Genomic DNA, 15,644 nt, shown 5'->3' with positions numbered 1-15,644 from the left:
TTCTTTGTTGTGAACTAGTGCTGGCATTTAGGAAATCAGTGAATAGTTTCTTTTTGCTTCTTTTTCCACTGAGCTATTTACATTCAAAGGTGTCACTGGAGAGATTGATTGATAAATATGTAACGCTATGTCCAATTCCAGATGAAAATACAAAGATCTTACTTTTGGAAACCAATGTATAAAGGCTGTCTCACAAGACATTGTCGGATGTTTGTAGGCATTTTTAATGTACGTGGTTTCTAAACCAAAGGATGTGTCTATAGTTTAGTTACTGCCTTCAAATGATATTTGTGTCAGCCATCGTTTTGGAAATTCGTCCTGTGCAGTAACTGGCTTTTCTAACAGCAGCCTACTTTCCAGCAGTGTGTCCTGTATGTACTTCCTGACTGACTGTGGATATTCTTACTCTCCTAGGTAAATAGCCATCTTTTTTTCATCATCCTCCAACACTCTTGTCTCCTGTTATGTTTTTAGCAGTGGTTTTTACAGGTTAGTTAGATGTAGTTTAATTATGCACACTTTTTTATCTATTTTAAACTTCAATTTTGTTCAGTACTTTCTTGTGAATTACAAGAATAAATTAGCAATTGGTGTCCAGTGTAACTTTCTACAGCAATTTTTGTAGTCCTGTAGCATGTCTCTTTTTATTTGTTTTCCCTTCAAGCTAATCAACCTTATTTTTTCAATCTTTATAAAATGGAATTTCTCAGTGAAGTAACTTCCATCACCCAGAATTCTTTTTTTTCCTCCAGTATTCCTTTCAAGCAAGGATGACCAGAAGTGAGCACAACAGTGCAGATGCAGACTTGCCCTTGCTTTATGCAGCAGTGTTCTCTGTATTCCTTCTGTCCCGTTCCTTTTCAAACCTGCTGCATCCTCAGCATGTCCCCTAGGTGTTTGTACTGCTCGCCTCTGCACCCTGCGTTTTTGTGTTTTGTTTGGGTTTTTTTTTAAAGGTAGATCAGATCGTGAATTTCACAGTGTTCTTCCCAAAACTGCCGTTTATCTTGCTGGAAACGTGACTCTCCAGCTCTTGTGACAGGTTTGAGTATTTAGCTGGCTGGGACTCACTATTTAGGAAGTCATCCAAACATTCAATAAGCTTTTGAAGATCGGTGTGAAGGGTGTCATTTCTCTCAGTGCCTAAGAAGATTATGCTGGAGAGTGAGAGGGCCTGCACTTCAGCAGGGCTTTGTGTGCTTCCCGACCGGAACGCTCGCACTGCTGCACGCAGGCCATGCCGTTGCTGTGTCTCCAGAGGGTTTCCACCCTGGCAGGAGCAGAGCCTTAGGGCAGCGCACCCTTGGGTGTGCCTGCAGGCCAGCGATCCGCTGCTGCCTTTTATACTTACGTTTTATAAGTTTTGCAGTTTCATGTTACTGCAGTAATTAAGCCCTGGCAGTCACAAATTACTAGATTGCTACAGTGAAGTCTAAATCCAGAAGAAGGGGATGCAGTCTCATTGCCAGCCACTAATGGAAATGAGTGATTTCTTTTGTTCTCATGGCTGACTGCCCAGGAGTATAGAGGAATCCAGGTAAAAACCACCCATTTGCCAGCCTATTCTCAGTGGAGGATCCATGAATACTACTGTAATGGGCAGCATTATTTAAAAAAAATAAGAGAAAGAAATAGGAAGGTAGAAAGAAATACAGAGGTAGTATTTCCTCAAAGAGCAGCTTTCTTTTCCCCAGCATTCTAGTATTATTAGTTCATGGTTTCCTGCCCTTGGGTTTATTCGCCTCCTTGTCTTGTCCTGTCCTCATCTTGGTCAAACCACTGAGCTGAATTTGGTACGGACGTGATATATAACTGTCTGCGTACTTAAGCCATTTAAGTCCAGTTTAATAAGAGATACTTAAAGAGGCTTCAGGTGAGGGTTGTAGATGCTGGGAAACAGATTCTTATTGCAGTATTGTGTTGAGTCCAGGAAGATACGACCTTTGCCTGCTGCTGTGGTGTGGCACACGCAAGGAAGAGAGGAAAGCAGCTTGGACTGCAGCCAGTTTCACTGGATGAGGAGGGAGGAGGGGATCTGTGCTATGTCAAGAGTAGCTGGGACCTACGCAGCGAAACTGTTCTGCTTACCTGGAAGCCAGCAGGACTCATGCCAGCGTGTGTGGGCATGGACAAACTAAGTAAGAGAGCTTTGGTTTTCCTCCCCACTGAGCAAGAAAGAGGAATGATCACCTGCCAAACAGCTTCATGAATGTCTGGTGCCCCTAAGGCACTACCCCATTCCTGTGCAAAGGCACGCATCCTGCACAAAAGGGTAAGTCAGATTGCCAGCAGCATCCGAGCACATCTGCTGCTGGGTTGTAAAAATCTGAGCTTTGAAATATCATTGCTGCTTTCCCCATTTCTTTTTTATTTTTCTGTCTTTCTCTGAAGCTGCTAATTTAAGCCTAGATATTATGGGCCAAATTCAGGTGATGTAAGTCAGTATTAACTGCATTTGAGGAATTCAGCTGTGTCGAGTGTGCTTGCCTTTTCAGTAGATGCAGCAGCAAATCCAGTGTAGCGGTCTCACTGAGCTCTGTGGTGCCCTTTTTGCCTTTGAGTGAAGGATCTGTTCCTGTGTAAGGTTACATGTTTAATTAAAAGCTGAAAACGGGAGGCAGCAGCCTTTGGAGGAAGGCTTTGTATGTGACTGGCTTAATGAGTGGCCAGCTGAGCTACGTAGTTAAGTTTCTAGGTAAAATAATGTCGGTCTGTAGACTTGGCTTGCAAATGTCTACAGAGGCAAACATCTGAATTAGATGGTAAGTGGCTGTGGCAGGAGAGTGGCAGGTCTTCATCTCGCACCGCATTGTGCTGTTCTGTCTGCAGAAAAGCAGCAAAGTGGGAAAGACAGAATGGAAGGCTTTGCAAGAGAGATCCAGTTCTTTGCACTCAATACTTACATGTTGCCCTGGGGCTACAGCTAAGTAGTGCTGAGTAGTAGTAGTAAGCAATGTTAAATCCTCCTGCTTAGGAAGGAGAATGGCTTGGTTCTTACACCTCTTAGTCTCTTCTTTTGGGAAGAGGAGCAGGGCAAGGGTGTGGGAGCCAGAAAAACATTTGTATTTTTTAAACGATTTTTAATGCCTGTGTTCTTGGTGTAATCCAGAATATTTTCTTGATGGAGTTATGGAACAGATATGAAGCTGAAGCTGCTCTGTTTGTTCATAGTTTTATTTTTGAGCTTGCTCTTATGGAAGTCTGTTTTAATGTAAATCACAGTCTTGCCAATGGCAGCCTTGTTTGGAGAAATCTCGTGTTCAAGGACACGTTCTTTTCTGTGTTGATGGAAAAGCTGGCTGTGACCAAAAGCAGACTGTCAGACACTGAGACGAGATACTGGTGACATGATGAGTGTAGATCAGAAAGCTCAGCCATCTTCCTGGTAAGAAATGCTGATTCCAAAGGAAAGCTAATACTCCAGACTTTCTCTGGAATCCTCGTATTATTGAAAAACATGCATTTTTGTTGAGAAAAGGGGTGGGGCTGGAAAGGCAGTAAGAGCATTAGAAAATAATTGCTAGCATGGAAAAACGAGTTCAGGCTGTGTAGATGAGTTCAGCTGTATTGCTGTGGCTGGGAGGAGACAGCTGAGCGAACGGGTAATTGGCTCACAGGAATACGTCTTAAAGGTAACATGCATCTTAAACTGGGAAATTTGCAAATATATTAAGGAACTAGCCTTGCAGTACAGTGGCAGCATGTAGTCTTGCCATACTGGAAGCTTCCCTTTAGATTGCCCATGCAACTTGCACTTTTTAAGGCAGTAGCTAAAAGCAGCACATCCTCCATTTCTAGGTATGAAGCCAGAAAGGACAATTTTTGATCACCTTGCCTGAGCCCTCCAAGACCTATATTTTTGCACCAAACTAAATTTCAATTTTGATCCATCGCATTACTTTTATAAATATATTTACAGAAGCATCTAACCTAGAATTAAAACGTCATGTTGTGGAGAATTCATTACATTCTACAGACATTAATTATTTTACTGTTTAAAAAGATTATGCCTTTTTTTTTTTTTTCCTAAGTCTGAAATTACCCAATTTCAGTTTCTAGTACTATGGTAAATATTGTTTCTGCTAGATTTTAAGAGCCAAGCCTGCAAAATACCTTCCCTTCAGTACTTCTATGCAGCGATCATTTATGTTATCTTTTAACCTCCTTTTCAATAAATTAAATAAATTGAGCACTTAGGTCTTACTCTATAGAGCATGAAAACAGCATTGACTCAAGAGGCCAGAGTCCCCATGCAGTCAATTTATGAGGTAGCCTCTAGAGTTGAGTCAAAAACATTTCCAACTCTTTGGATCAAAAGCAAAGTTTCTGTAACACCTATGTCATGAAGAGATAAGGTTCTTCAAACAGAAAGAATGGATTACTTAGCAAGTTTCATTAGCTTTTTCTTGCACTTGAGTGTTCTTGCCTTTATTTTACTAAGTTTATTTCAAAATGCAGGATTTCTGCAATTTAATTGAATCCCAAAAACGTCATCAGAAAGTGACTTGACACAAATCACAAGACAAAGTTAATTGTCTATTAAATAAGAGTCATCATTCACCATTGTCTAGCAGAATCTGAAATTAATATACTGACATTACTTAAATATGTATATAGTGTGTTCTCCTGGTTAACAAAAAGAAATCACAATTTTAGTGCAGACTGTAATTAGCTGCAAATCAACTTGTCAGAGCATTCCCGACCTAGGGGAATTGACTAACCAAGGAGCACAGATGAAAAAGCAAGGTTTAAAATCAATTATTTAAATCAAAATTCCCTGCTTGTTGGTTTAAATCACAATTAATTTTTTTGCTTTAAATCACTTTGATTTAACTTATTCCATCCCACATAGCAAAAAATCTGTCCCCCTTCTCATTTTGTATACTTCATTTACATTCCTCCTTGACATCTAACAGTATGTTGCACAGCATTGACCCAGCAGTGCAGTCATGGTAATAGCCATCAGCTGAAGGATGTGACATCTTGGTTGTTTTTTGATGTTGACCCATCTGCACTGACAAGTGCCATGCACTGGCACAGTGGTTCTTGGTAACGGTGTCAGCGTTGGTCTGTCCCATAATACTGCTGCTGTTCTGCCAAGTTATCTTCCAGGGACCTTCTTGGTGCTCAGCTACTTCTTAGTAATAGACTGCCTCTCAATTTTCCACTGTTCCTCTCATCAGTTGACTTTGTTACATGGCTCTACTGAATTGGCTTTTTTGGGTTTTTTGAGCCCAAAATTGTGCTTTATGGCAGGCAGAGGGTGGCAATGCTGATGCAGACCGCAGGTATTGCAGGGAATGCCATTGTTGCCTTGTAGCACTGTTTAAATTGGAGCATCGTTCACGTGGTTAAAAAGAGCATCTGCAGATATACTTTCATAAATGGGGCGGGGACTTTGCCGAAACTTTAATGGCAATGAAATAATTTATCAACCCAGTGCAGAAGCACCAAAGTCACAGTCTGTCAGTGAAACCACATTACTGGACATATATTATACAGTTACAAAGCAAACCTATTAACTTCTGGTGCATAATGTAATGCCGAGTATTTTTAGTAATGCCCAGATTTTCCCTCCAAAGTGGCGGAAAACAGTGAAGGGCACAGTGATAGGAAAATATTTTGTAGGTCCAGTTAGCTGAAAAAAGTCTGTATGTCCCCAATTTCTCATACTGATTTAAATTAAGATAAGAGGGTCAAGACAAAGATTTGAGAACCAATTGTGAGTATTTTTTAACTTTCAATTTAAATCTTTTTTTTTTTTTCAATATTTCCCTGACATGACTGCAAAACTAAGACGACTTGATAATTTGGAGTCTTAAATAGGATTAGAACCAAGTAGGGCGCAAAAATGAATGGGCCACCTAATTTCATCATCCTAGTCATGTGAAATACAAATAATATTTAAGGAGTATATTCTACGGTATACTTGATTATTAACTTTCTATTCTGTTTTAATCATCTAAAGTAATATCAGTAACTCAGGGATATTTTTTAAATACGATTTTTATCTTGACAGCTGTACTTTCATTGAAAATGCAGCAAAATCTTATCTGTCTCTATTTTCCAATGTGGTGATCTCATTATAAATGAAATAGGTGTACGGTTTTATTTGGGTTTTAAGTCCTGGCAGATGAATTTAGAATCAGTTTTAATGGCAATACTGGTCGTACTCAAGGACCTCCAAGATACGTTGCAATAAACCAGCCAAGATGAAATACAGGCAAAGAAAAAAGATCATTCTTGCATGCTAGAGCACAAGCTTGGGAACCAAGCTGATGTGCTCATTAAAAGATTAGCTTAAATCCAATATCAAACAGTTTAAGATTTGCTTAACCAACTTTACTTAACTCTGCAAGATAATAAAACTGATTGCTGTGGCAACTGCCCAGTATCTCTGAGATGTCAGGAAAGTCATTGTATTTCAAGGACAGAGTCCAAATCCATAGCAGGACACTGGATTTGTGATACGTACGTGCAGCAGAAAGCTGGAAGTGCTCTGTTGCAACTTGTTCTGTTTTATCTCCATTTCAGTTACTCTGCTGCACCTCTGTCATATGTGAAGTCTGAAGGTTTTTCTCTGTGTGGTGTCAAAACACATTTGTCCAAAAACATGCAGAGTTCATAAATAACCTGTGTATACCTTCTACAGGGAGAGTCTCAGGCATTAAAAGCAGAGCAGGTAGGAAAAGGGTCAGTGTAGATGTTCCAAAAAATGGTCTTGTGTCTTTCTCTAAGACTTGGCTGAAAGGAGGAAAGAAAATTGTAAATAGGATCACAATTACAGAACTCTCTACATCGAATTCAAAAGGAAGGCAATTCGGTTGTAAAACATACCTCCAGCTTTCTAATAAAATAGAAATATCACTTGAAATGAACAGGATGCCTCTATCCAAGCCAAATTAAGTCTTAATACTAGAAGTATACTTTAGAAAGTCAGAAAGGTCAAAGTTCCTGACATCGAGTCACAGATTGCGGCTGACAGGCCACCTCTATAATTTCCATGGGAACGACTAAAGAAAATTGAGCAAAGAAAATGTCTCCAACAACTGGGACATAGCTTCAAAAAAACACTAAAAGCCAGATGTCCCAGAAGAATACTTTGGAAGTGTAGAAGGAGGCAGACAGGGATGGATTTTGTCAATTTTTCTAATAAGTCAGTCAGCTCCTCATAGCGAAAAGTCAGTTAATGCAATATGGAATAGTTTAAAAGTCAATTAATATTTTGAAACTAAACAGCCAGCCTTTTTGCAAGGAGATACTAGCCGGAGTAAATAAAAATACTTTCAAGTGTCACATTTACAAAAAACATGGATTTGGTATGGATTTTAGTGTATAACCAGGCATAAGGACCTCCCACTCAAACTAAGGGCACCAATTTCATCTTAAAAATAGAGGAGATGGAGGAAAATACTGCCTTGGAACAAAAGGGCTTGAATTCATATTATAAAATTTAATGAAGTCATGGAGACATTGCCTCAGAAAAGAAAGCTGTATTAGCTATGCCTCCAGTGAGTAAAAGAACAAAACAACTGTTAGGGAACAAAATATTAATGAAAGAAAGAAGTGTCAGTACAAAATGGTTAGGTTGAGATGAAGGATCTGTGGAAAAAAGATAAGTGAATGCAAATTAAAAAGAGGAAGATCAAATTAAAAAACAAAAGCATATATCCCATAGAATGCATCAACAGAGTGATGTGCTGAGTGAAACCTGGGGAATAACACGTGCGCTACAAAATGCAAATACATCCATTGCATTGTTGAGATGGATATTGAAATTGCTCAGGAGACCAACAGGCTGGGAGGCTTAGCTGGCTGCTTTACAGGTATGGATATTTGGAATAAAAATGTTGCTGCTTATGTTGGGTTATAATTGAGAACTGATCAAAAAGTGCGGACTCTAGGCTGCAAAGGTGAGGAAATAAGCTTTTCTTTCTGGGAGAAAGCGCATTGCAAAATAAGACAACTCCACTACAGTTCTTGGCTTTGGCTTTCCCTTGATAAACAGGTCTGGAGGTATGGCTGAAAGACGCTTGTCGGTGAACATGCTTTAAAAACAGCTAACAAAGGAGAATTGTAGGAAGCCAACAGCATCAGGTGTAAATATATATGATTTTTGAGGATGTTGGATTGGGATTTTTTGAGCGAGCTTCCTGAAGCTCTCACAGCGTTATGCGTGAACCTCCTGTATGTTCTGCCATGGCTCAGCTAGGTTCCTGTAAGCAAACAGCAGCTTTGCGATGGCATCCATCACTCAGAGGCAGACTGCAGTTAGTTCTCCATAATCCAGCCAATTCCTTTGTCTCCATCCAATCTTTGCAAAGCAGGCTCAGAAAAAAAAACAGGAAAGATGTTAAAAAGACAAGGAAGTTGCACTGTCATGATGGCAAGTTTGAAGCTTCTAATGGCAAGCCATTTAAAGTGAGTCAGTTATAGGTATTCCTATGTACATATTTAGGAAAGAGGAAAGGAGATTGCGATGGTGAAGTAGGAAAGTGAATTGTATGTGGACAGTCTTAATTGCACTCTGCAAGGTAATGACAGGCTGTGAAATCTTAAGAACTCAAATATAGTTCTGGGTTCTTTTACAAACACATAGGGGACAGAGTTGTGAGCACTCAGTGTGCCACCCACCGAGAAATAAGAAACAGGGTGAGGGAGATGTGAGCCATAGAGAAACACAAGGGCAGTGCTTTAAGCAGACCTGCAGTTGTTTGTTATCCTCGGTGAAACCCTGCCTTGTGAGGAGAGAGCTTTTATATAAACTGGTGATTGAAGGAAAGAGGTATCTAATTTGGGATTAAGAGAATCACTGAAGAATTTAATAGTAAAAACAGTTGCTAGAGCAGCTGTTTCAACACAGCTCATACAATTGGCAGCCAAACTGCTTCCATTTCATAAGTAGATGACATATTTAATTTCTCTGCACAGAAGTCTCTTAAACACGTATCAAGAGAATATTCTAAATTCTAGAGGGTTTTGTCCAAATTTATTTGCCCATGTATTCACCTAAGGCTTTTACGTTGCTCTTCAACTATGACACTTCAGAAAGTCATGCTTTGGGTATCTTGATCCAAGTTGAGTAACACGTTATTCTGCAAGAAATGTTGTAGAAGGTAGTACGAGCCTGATCCAGAACCACTGCAATCCATGGACGTGTTCCTACCGATTGCAGTCAGCAGTAGGTTTAGACTGAAATGTGATCACTGTTAGAGCATATTCCTTCATTTCTCTGCTGTCTGGGTCAGTCTGCTAGTAATTTGATAAACTCTGATTAGGATATTTGTTTTTTCCGCAGAAACTCTGCCCACCAATGTTAGCAGTCTCTCTCCATATTTTGGAGATCCTAGAAAAAGGACTATATCTTTGCCTGCTCTTCTCCACCCCATCCCATCTTGCCACAAATATAAGTGCAGCAAAAGTAGGACTTAGAAATTCACGTAATTCAAGGTTGTTGAAGAATTGCAAACGTTCAGATCACTAGCAGTTATGGACCACTAACTTTGTTAAGAGCAAGCATGGAGCTAAAGCTCCTGTTGTACCCTGTTAGAGAAAATTAATTCCTGCTTTCTTAAGAATCTTCACCCTCATCTCCAGGCTTGGAAAAGATTGCATTGTTCTAGCATTTAATAGTTATGTAAATTAGCACTTAATTTTGTCACTTAGCACCTGTACAAAATTTTCTACTAGAACAGTTCTTTAAAATATGGCGTAAACAAAGCACAAGATGCACAGTGATACTGTTTCTTTTGCTGATTCTTATTTGGGAAAATCTGCATAAGCTATTGAGCATCTTTACCACGGGTAAAGATGTCGTGGGTATGCCAGAAGCACACCAGCAAAACTTTGGTTGGTGTTAAATAGTACATAGGCCACTAGTGAGACTTTCAGCAAGCTTTATTTTGGAAATACATTAAATACCGTAATGCATGTGCTTAAAACTTAACCACATCTTTACGGTAATGGTAGTGTCTTTGCTGTACTCAAAAACTTTGTCTGCCAAACGTAACTTAATCTGGCTATAGAGATATTGACAGAACTCATACCTTCTGCTGGCTTCTGTCTGGTATCACTGCGGCCGCCACTAGTTCTGCACTCCGTTCTGCATGAGCAGATGGGATCCTACAGCTGTTTGAATAAGTATTAGTTTTAACGAGTTATTCTGCTCTGATTAACCATTCAATGAGGGGGGAGATGGCAGGGAAGAGAGCACCTAAGGAATCTCTGCTTCAGGCCTCTTGCCCAACAGGATTCATTTAAATGTTCGAGTAGTGAAGAGGTGAGGAGTCATGTAAACTGGAAGCTGTTCCTCAAGTCACCATCTTCTCTCTGCGCACAGAGTAATTGATAGCTCATGTGCTTGCAACAGCTGAAAAAACAGAGCAGAACATGCAAACACGTCCACTGTATAACGTATGTGGGAAGCAAGAGGAGGACAGTGTTAACTTTAATAGAAAGTGAATTATCTGCCATTTTTGTTCCACTCCAGATGTAATTCAGCAAGGAGACTGGATCTGTGCATTAGATAGTCTGAAACAGCACCTTGGAAATTGGCAGCCAGTTCCAGCCAGAGAGGGCAGTAAATGCGTGAACAAAACCCAGCCCAGGTTATCAAGTAAAACCCCGAGCCAACGGGGGTCCATGGATATTGAGTAGCTGGCACTCTTCTTCATTTAAAGAAGAAAAATAGCCTTTGTTTTCCAGGTGAAGGGAAGTACTTCGAGAGCAGTCTGTTGTAGATCATGACAAAATCTGGCAAGCAAAACCAATCTCAGCAGGATTTCACAGTTGAAAATCCATGTGAATGGCTTTTTGCTTGGATCTAAGTGTTAGTGTACTGTTGTACATACCCATGTGTCACCAGGTTTTGGTCCCTCATTTAGCATTTTTGTTATGAATTTTGGCTTGATCTGAGATGCTATGCTTTAAAGAAAAGGAATATTTGTTTACTGAGAACTGAGATGTCTTCAGTATAAAAAATAATATATGTTTAGAAGCATGGTATGGTCACAGTTTTGCCCCGTGTTTTGCTTTCTTAAAGGAGTAATAGTGATGTGCTCTTGAAGTGAAATCAACCACCCAAAACAATAGTTAGGACAAAATGAGTAGAAGAAAGGACATACTAACAGTCTTTCTTCCAAAGATCCTCTAAACGGCAAACACACTTTACAGCTATACATTCAGCAATTAAAGATTTCCAAAATCAGTTAAAAGCTGTAGGGACCCCAGTAGCCACGCTTCAGAAAGCCTATGCAACTTTGCTGTGTGTACTGTTTCTTACTGGCTGCCTCGACTTCTGGTAGTCCTCTAATTAGCTTTGTAGGGGTCTCTGAAGGCATCTGGGTTTCTCACTGACTAGGGAATTAGGCTGAATTTAGGCTGCCTGAATATACCCGTGCTGGTTTTGAGCATTTTCTGTACGGATCCCTTTACCACGTGGTGTGCTGCAGCCCCCTCTGGAATGGCGAGTGGAAGCTCAGTGGTACAGGTTGTGCTGCGGTACTGACTGTACCAAGCTTTACAGCAGAAAGCACAGAGCAGATCGGTTTGAAATGAAAGGGAATTTAAGGAGGGAAAAAAAAAAAAAAAAAAAGACTAATTCAATTAGTCAGTTGAAATTGAGTTGGGGTTTACAACTTGAATTTTTAGGCCCAGATCCATCAGAGCACTTAAGCACGTGCTTTACCTTGAATACATTTTGCTTTTCAATAGCAATGATTTGCCTAGCTATCAGAGGCCTCCAGGAGGAAACCTGGACTTAAACGTGCATTGTAAAGCCTGGGGGAAGGTTGGCAGACGGTCAGTGGTACTTAGAGAAATTTCACTTTTTCAGTCCCTGCACTTTCTGTGGTTTAAATAATGCCTCCTTAATGTTGCCTTAATGCAATGCTTTTTGTTAAATACCCTGTAAATAATATCAAGAAAGCTTATTTAATGAATAATCTTTGAAGAGACTTGTTACTGATCTTAACTTGGAATCTTTTTAGTATTATTGAGGGGAATAACAACCTTAATGTAATCTTGGTTTGATTTCTTTGTGTGAAGGGCTGACAGCTCTCCCTTCTCTCTCATCACCAAACATCTGAAGAAAGCTGTGTTATTGAGAGATTACTGCAATGGTCCTTGGTCTTACAGAGATTTCATCAGAAACATTTCTTTTTTAATGGACAATGGAAAACGTGCAGCTGTCCATTATTACACTTCTTTGTACACAGTCTAAAAATATAAATGGAAATTATAATTGCATCTGTAATTCTGGGTCCCAGCTGAAATCACTTTCATCCCAATGTGGAGGAAAAAAAAAAATCAATACAGAACCCTTAACCCTGGTCTTTTCCTCCTTAGACATTTCATTTGCAGTTGTACTAGTTTATACCACAGGTTTTACAAGTTTTTCAAGGGACTTTAGTATACAGAGACCATTCTGCATCCTCAGAATGCTATTGCTGCTTTGTGCTTTTCTGACATAGAAACTGGAATGGTCTTCCTGAGTAAGGTTTATATTGTAGCTGCTCGATATGATATGAAATTTCTCCCTTTTACTTTTTGATCATTGAAAAAAGAGGGACTTTTGAAGTGTCGCAAAGTTCTTTTAAAGACAATCCCATTTTACTGGAAGTAGAATTACACATATTTTCGTTAAAGAGGAACCCAAGTCAGCATTAAAGATTTAACACTGAGTTTTGGAAAAGACATCATTCTCAACTCACCACAGGCTCTCTCTACTATTTTGTGCTTTTTTTCTATGGTATTCAAATAGTAGGTCTGTCAAGGTTAAATATTATTGTTGTTGGGGTTTTTTATATTAACATTTGTAAGTACAGACATGCCATCAAGTGTTCTGTGTTTCTGAATCCTACACCTTTCTGCAAACCTGGACTTAGACCAATAGTTGCTTTGGTTTGAGTTAGCTTCTGGGGAGGAGAGGAGAGCTTGCTTTTATGCTGTAAGGCCTATGCAAACTATTAATTCTCCACTAATTACATCTTCCTCTGAAGCATCTGGTTCTGGTAATAGTGAAAGACATGATGCTGCAATTTAGGGCACACTGCTACATTGCCCCAGTTGCCACACTATTAATAATCATAGACGTAACTTCCATGTAGCCTAGGTGTGTTATTCATCTGGTAGCATGTCTTGTTTCTTAGTAATCACACATATGTACCCCTCTCTAGATCATGAGCACTCAAAAAGTAAAAAATAAACTAACTGCATTTTGGTCAGTCTTTTCTCTGAATACCTGAAAGACACAATTGTAAAGGAATGTTTCCACGTGGAGTGAGGCATTTCAGCAACCCACATCCAGTACTCGAGCTATTTATTTGCTGTCTAAGGCTGTCAGGCCTTAACTTTCTGACTTCATTCCAGACTACAGAAGCCTCATTCTCTCGCTGCCCTCTCATCCCCTTTCAGATACCATTCTCCTATACAAGGGCCTAATCCAAAGCTCATTGAAATGCTTCCATTGGCATCCAGAGGCTTTGGCTGAGGCCGGATGAGTCTGGGGCACAAGGTTCCTCATCGCATCAAGTTATGCCCTCTTCTCAGTCTGGTATCTAGGCAGAGCACAGATCTCTTTCCATCTTTACTTCCCTCTGCAAAGCATCTTGATGGTTTTTTTATGAACATGCCACTTCAAGTCTGTCACACCGCACAATCTGAAAATACTTAGAATGGTATTATAGTAGTGACCTTTATTGTTCATTAGTGAATCAGCAGCCTAGCTTACTGTGGCTTTAAATGAGCTATATAAATTGGTTGTTATTTTCAATGATGATTCCCTTGATTTGAACATACTAGAGCAAAGATAATTGTTTGATTGATTCATTATGTAAAAGATTGTTTCAAGTTAGAGGGCGTTTTTATTTAATTCCACCCCCACCTCCCCCAGCCAAATTGAGACATGGTGTCTGGAATCTTTGCCAGGTTCTTACCCAGTTCAGATCAGCAAGTGCTGTTGCTTCTCTTTCTCTCACTGATGGCATGTAGTAGCCTTCGTGGGTGGAGTAGGGGTGCCTCTCTTGATTGTGGTGGTGTTCATCATAATCTAAGCTGAAGCTACTGACAGCATCACGTCTCGCACGTAACACTCTACTGCACGTGGTAGTCTTTGACATGATGTATATAAGTGTTCAAAAGAAATCAAAGTCTATACCTGGTGGTGCTGTCCAAAGCCTCTCTTTATCTCAATATTGGCTTGCCCCTGTTCCAGCTGCTGTGCTGTCACGTCTGTAAGGTATCACTGATTCCCAGCTGCTGGCATTGCTTTCCCATTGCTCAAGGATGCAGTGTTTTGATGTGTCTCTAAAGTATGGGTTTTTTCTGTCTTCTGCTGTGTGCTCCTTCTTCCAGCTTCAGCATCCTGATGTCTTCTGTTCTAGGTACATGACTAAGCTGACATAACTGTGTTGCCACAGGCTGTGCTTGCTCTCTCTAGAAGGTTGCTGTGCTCCAAGAACTTTGCTGTTGCAAATCTTATCTTGTCATCTGGCATGCAGCATGGTGTGCAGATGGCACAGAAGAAATTTGTTTAGAAGCTACATATCTCCTCTATTACAAGTAGTAGGGAGGCATGCACATAGGTCTGGGATATTGATGATTGCACCGGTTCCCAAAGAGCAAAGGGCACTGCATGCCCAGGGACCATGCTAGTAAGTCCTGCTGGATGCATGGTGCTGCCCCAGACCAGGAATGCGTAGAAGAAAATCACATAGATCTGATGATGTCTCATGTCATCTTGGACTCCTTGCAGGCATTGCCAGGGCTGGTGCTGCTGGGGAAGAAAGCAGAGAACAGTAGCCAGGCCAGGAGGGGAAAGTGGCAAAAAAAGTGGTGGAAGCCATGGGCTCCAGGAAACCAAACCTGGGCCTTGTGGAGGGAGGCAGAGAGGACAGCGGTGGATGTGGCATCTTGCCCTGTTGTCATGTCCTTCCCTCTCCAGCCTGTGGTCTAACATGATGTCCACTGACTTCCAGATTTGTTTTTCTTAAGGAAACAAAGTCCAGCAAATGAAAAGGGGGAGGGGAAGAACTGAGCGCAGAAGTGCATGAAAGTCAGTAGTTACGTCGTCTTCCTCTGTGAATGGACCACATAGCTTGTAGATATCTATAGGCATTAAAGTTAGTGCCATATGTACAAGTAAAAACTCTGCTTGTGCCCAGAAGGCTGGGTTACAGTGGCTGGGAGCTGTATTGTGAATTTCCTCCGTGCTGTGTGGTTCAGGTCTCAAAGCAACATTACAGTGATATATTTGGTAGCAGTGGTGTGTGTGTGCGTCTCATTCACACGCAGCTATTCTACAGGGCGTGTTGAGGGGGTGTTTGAGGAACCAAGCAGATTCACGGCTGTGTCTCACCTATCTAGAATATGCTTCTGCTACCAAAATCTGGTGCGCTAAACCCTCTTCATCTGAGCAAGTCAACAGCCTGTCCCAGGCTGCCGCCTCGGAGAATGGCAGGGACTTTGTAAATAAAGGAAACAATTGAATGATAAGTTCACACTTCAGCACACTGCTTAACAACCTGATAACAGTTAATTACATACAGTATTTTTAAATGCAGCAACAGGGAGATAACTCTTGCAGAGATGGAGCACAGGCACTTGGGCCTCACGACCGAAGGTTAACCTCTTACTACCCATGTCCC

The 15,644-nt window shown here is 40.6% G+C and overlaps 1 protein-coding gene across 2 annotated transcripts in view; it reads left to right on the top strand.

Moving 5' to 3' along the window:
• Nucleotides 1–15,644, top strand: part of PARD3B (par-3 family cell polarity regulator beta) — a 433,465-nt gene that overhangs the window by 403,182 nt on the left and 14,639 nt on the right. The gene's annotated exons all lie outside the window — the stretch shown is intronic.

The sequence above is a fragment of the Aquila chrysaetos genome, chromosome 6 (assembly GCF_900496995.4).
Source record: "Aquila chrysaetos chrysaetos chromosome 6, bAquChr1.4, whole genome shotgun sequence".
NCBI lineage: Eukaryota > Metazoa > Chordata > Aves > Accipitriformes > Accipitridae > Aquila > Aquila chrysaetos.
Note: the sequence above shows the minus strand (reverse complement) of the source record. Positions and strands in the feature narration are given on the sequence as shown.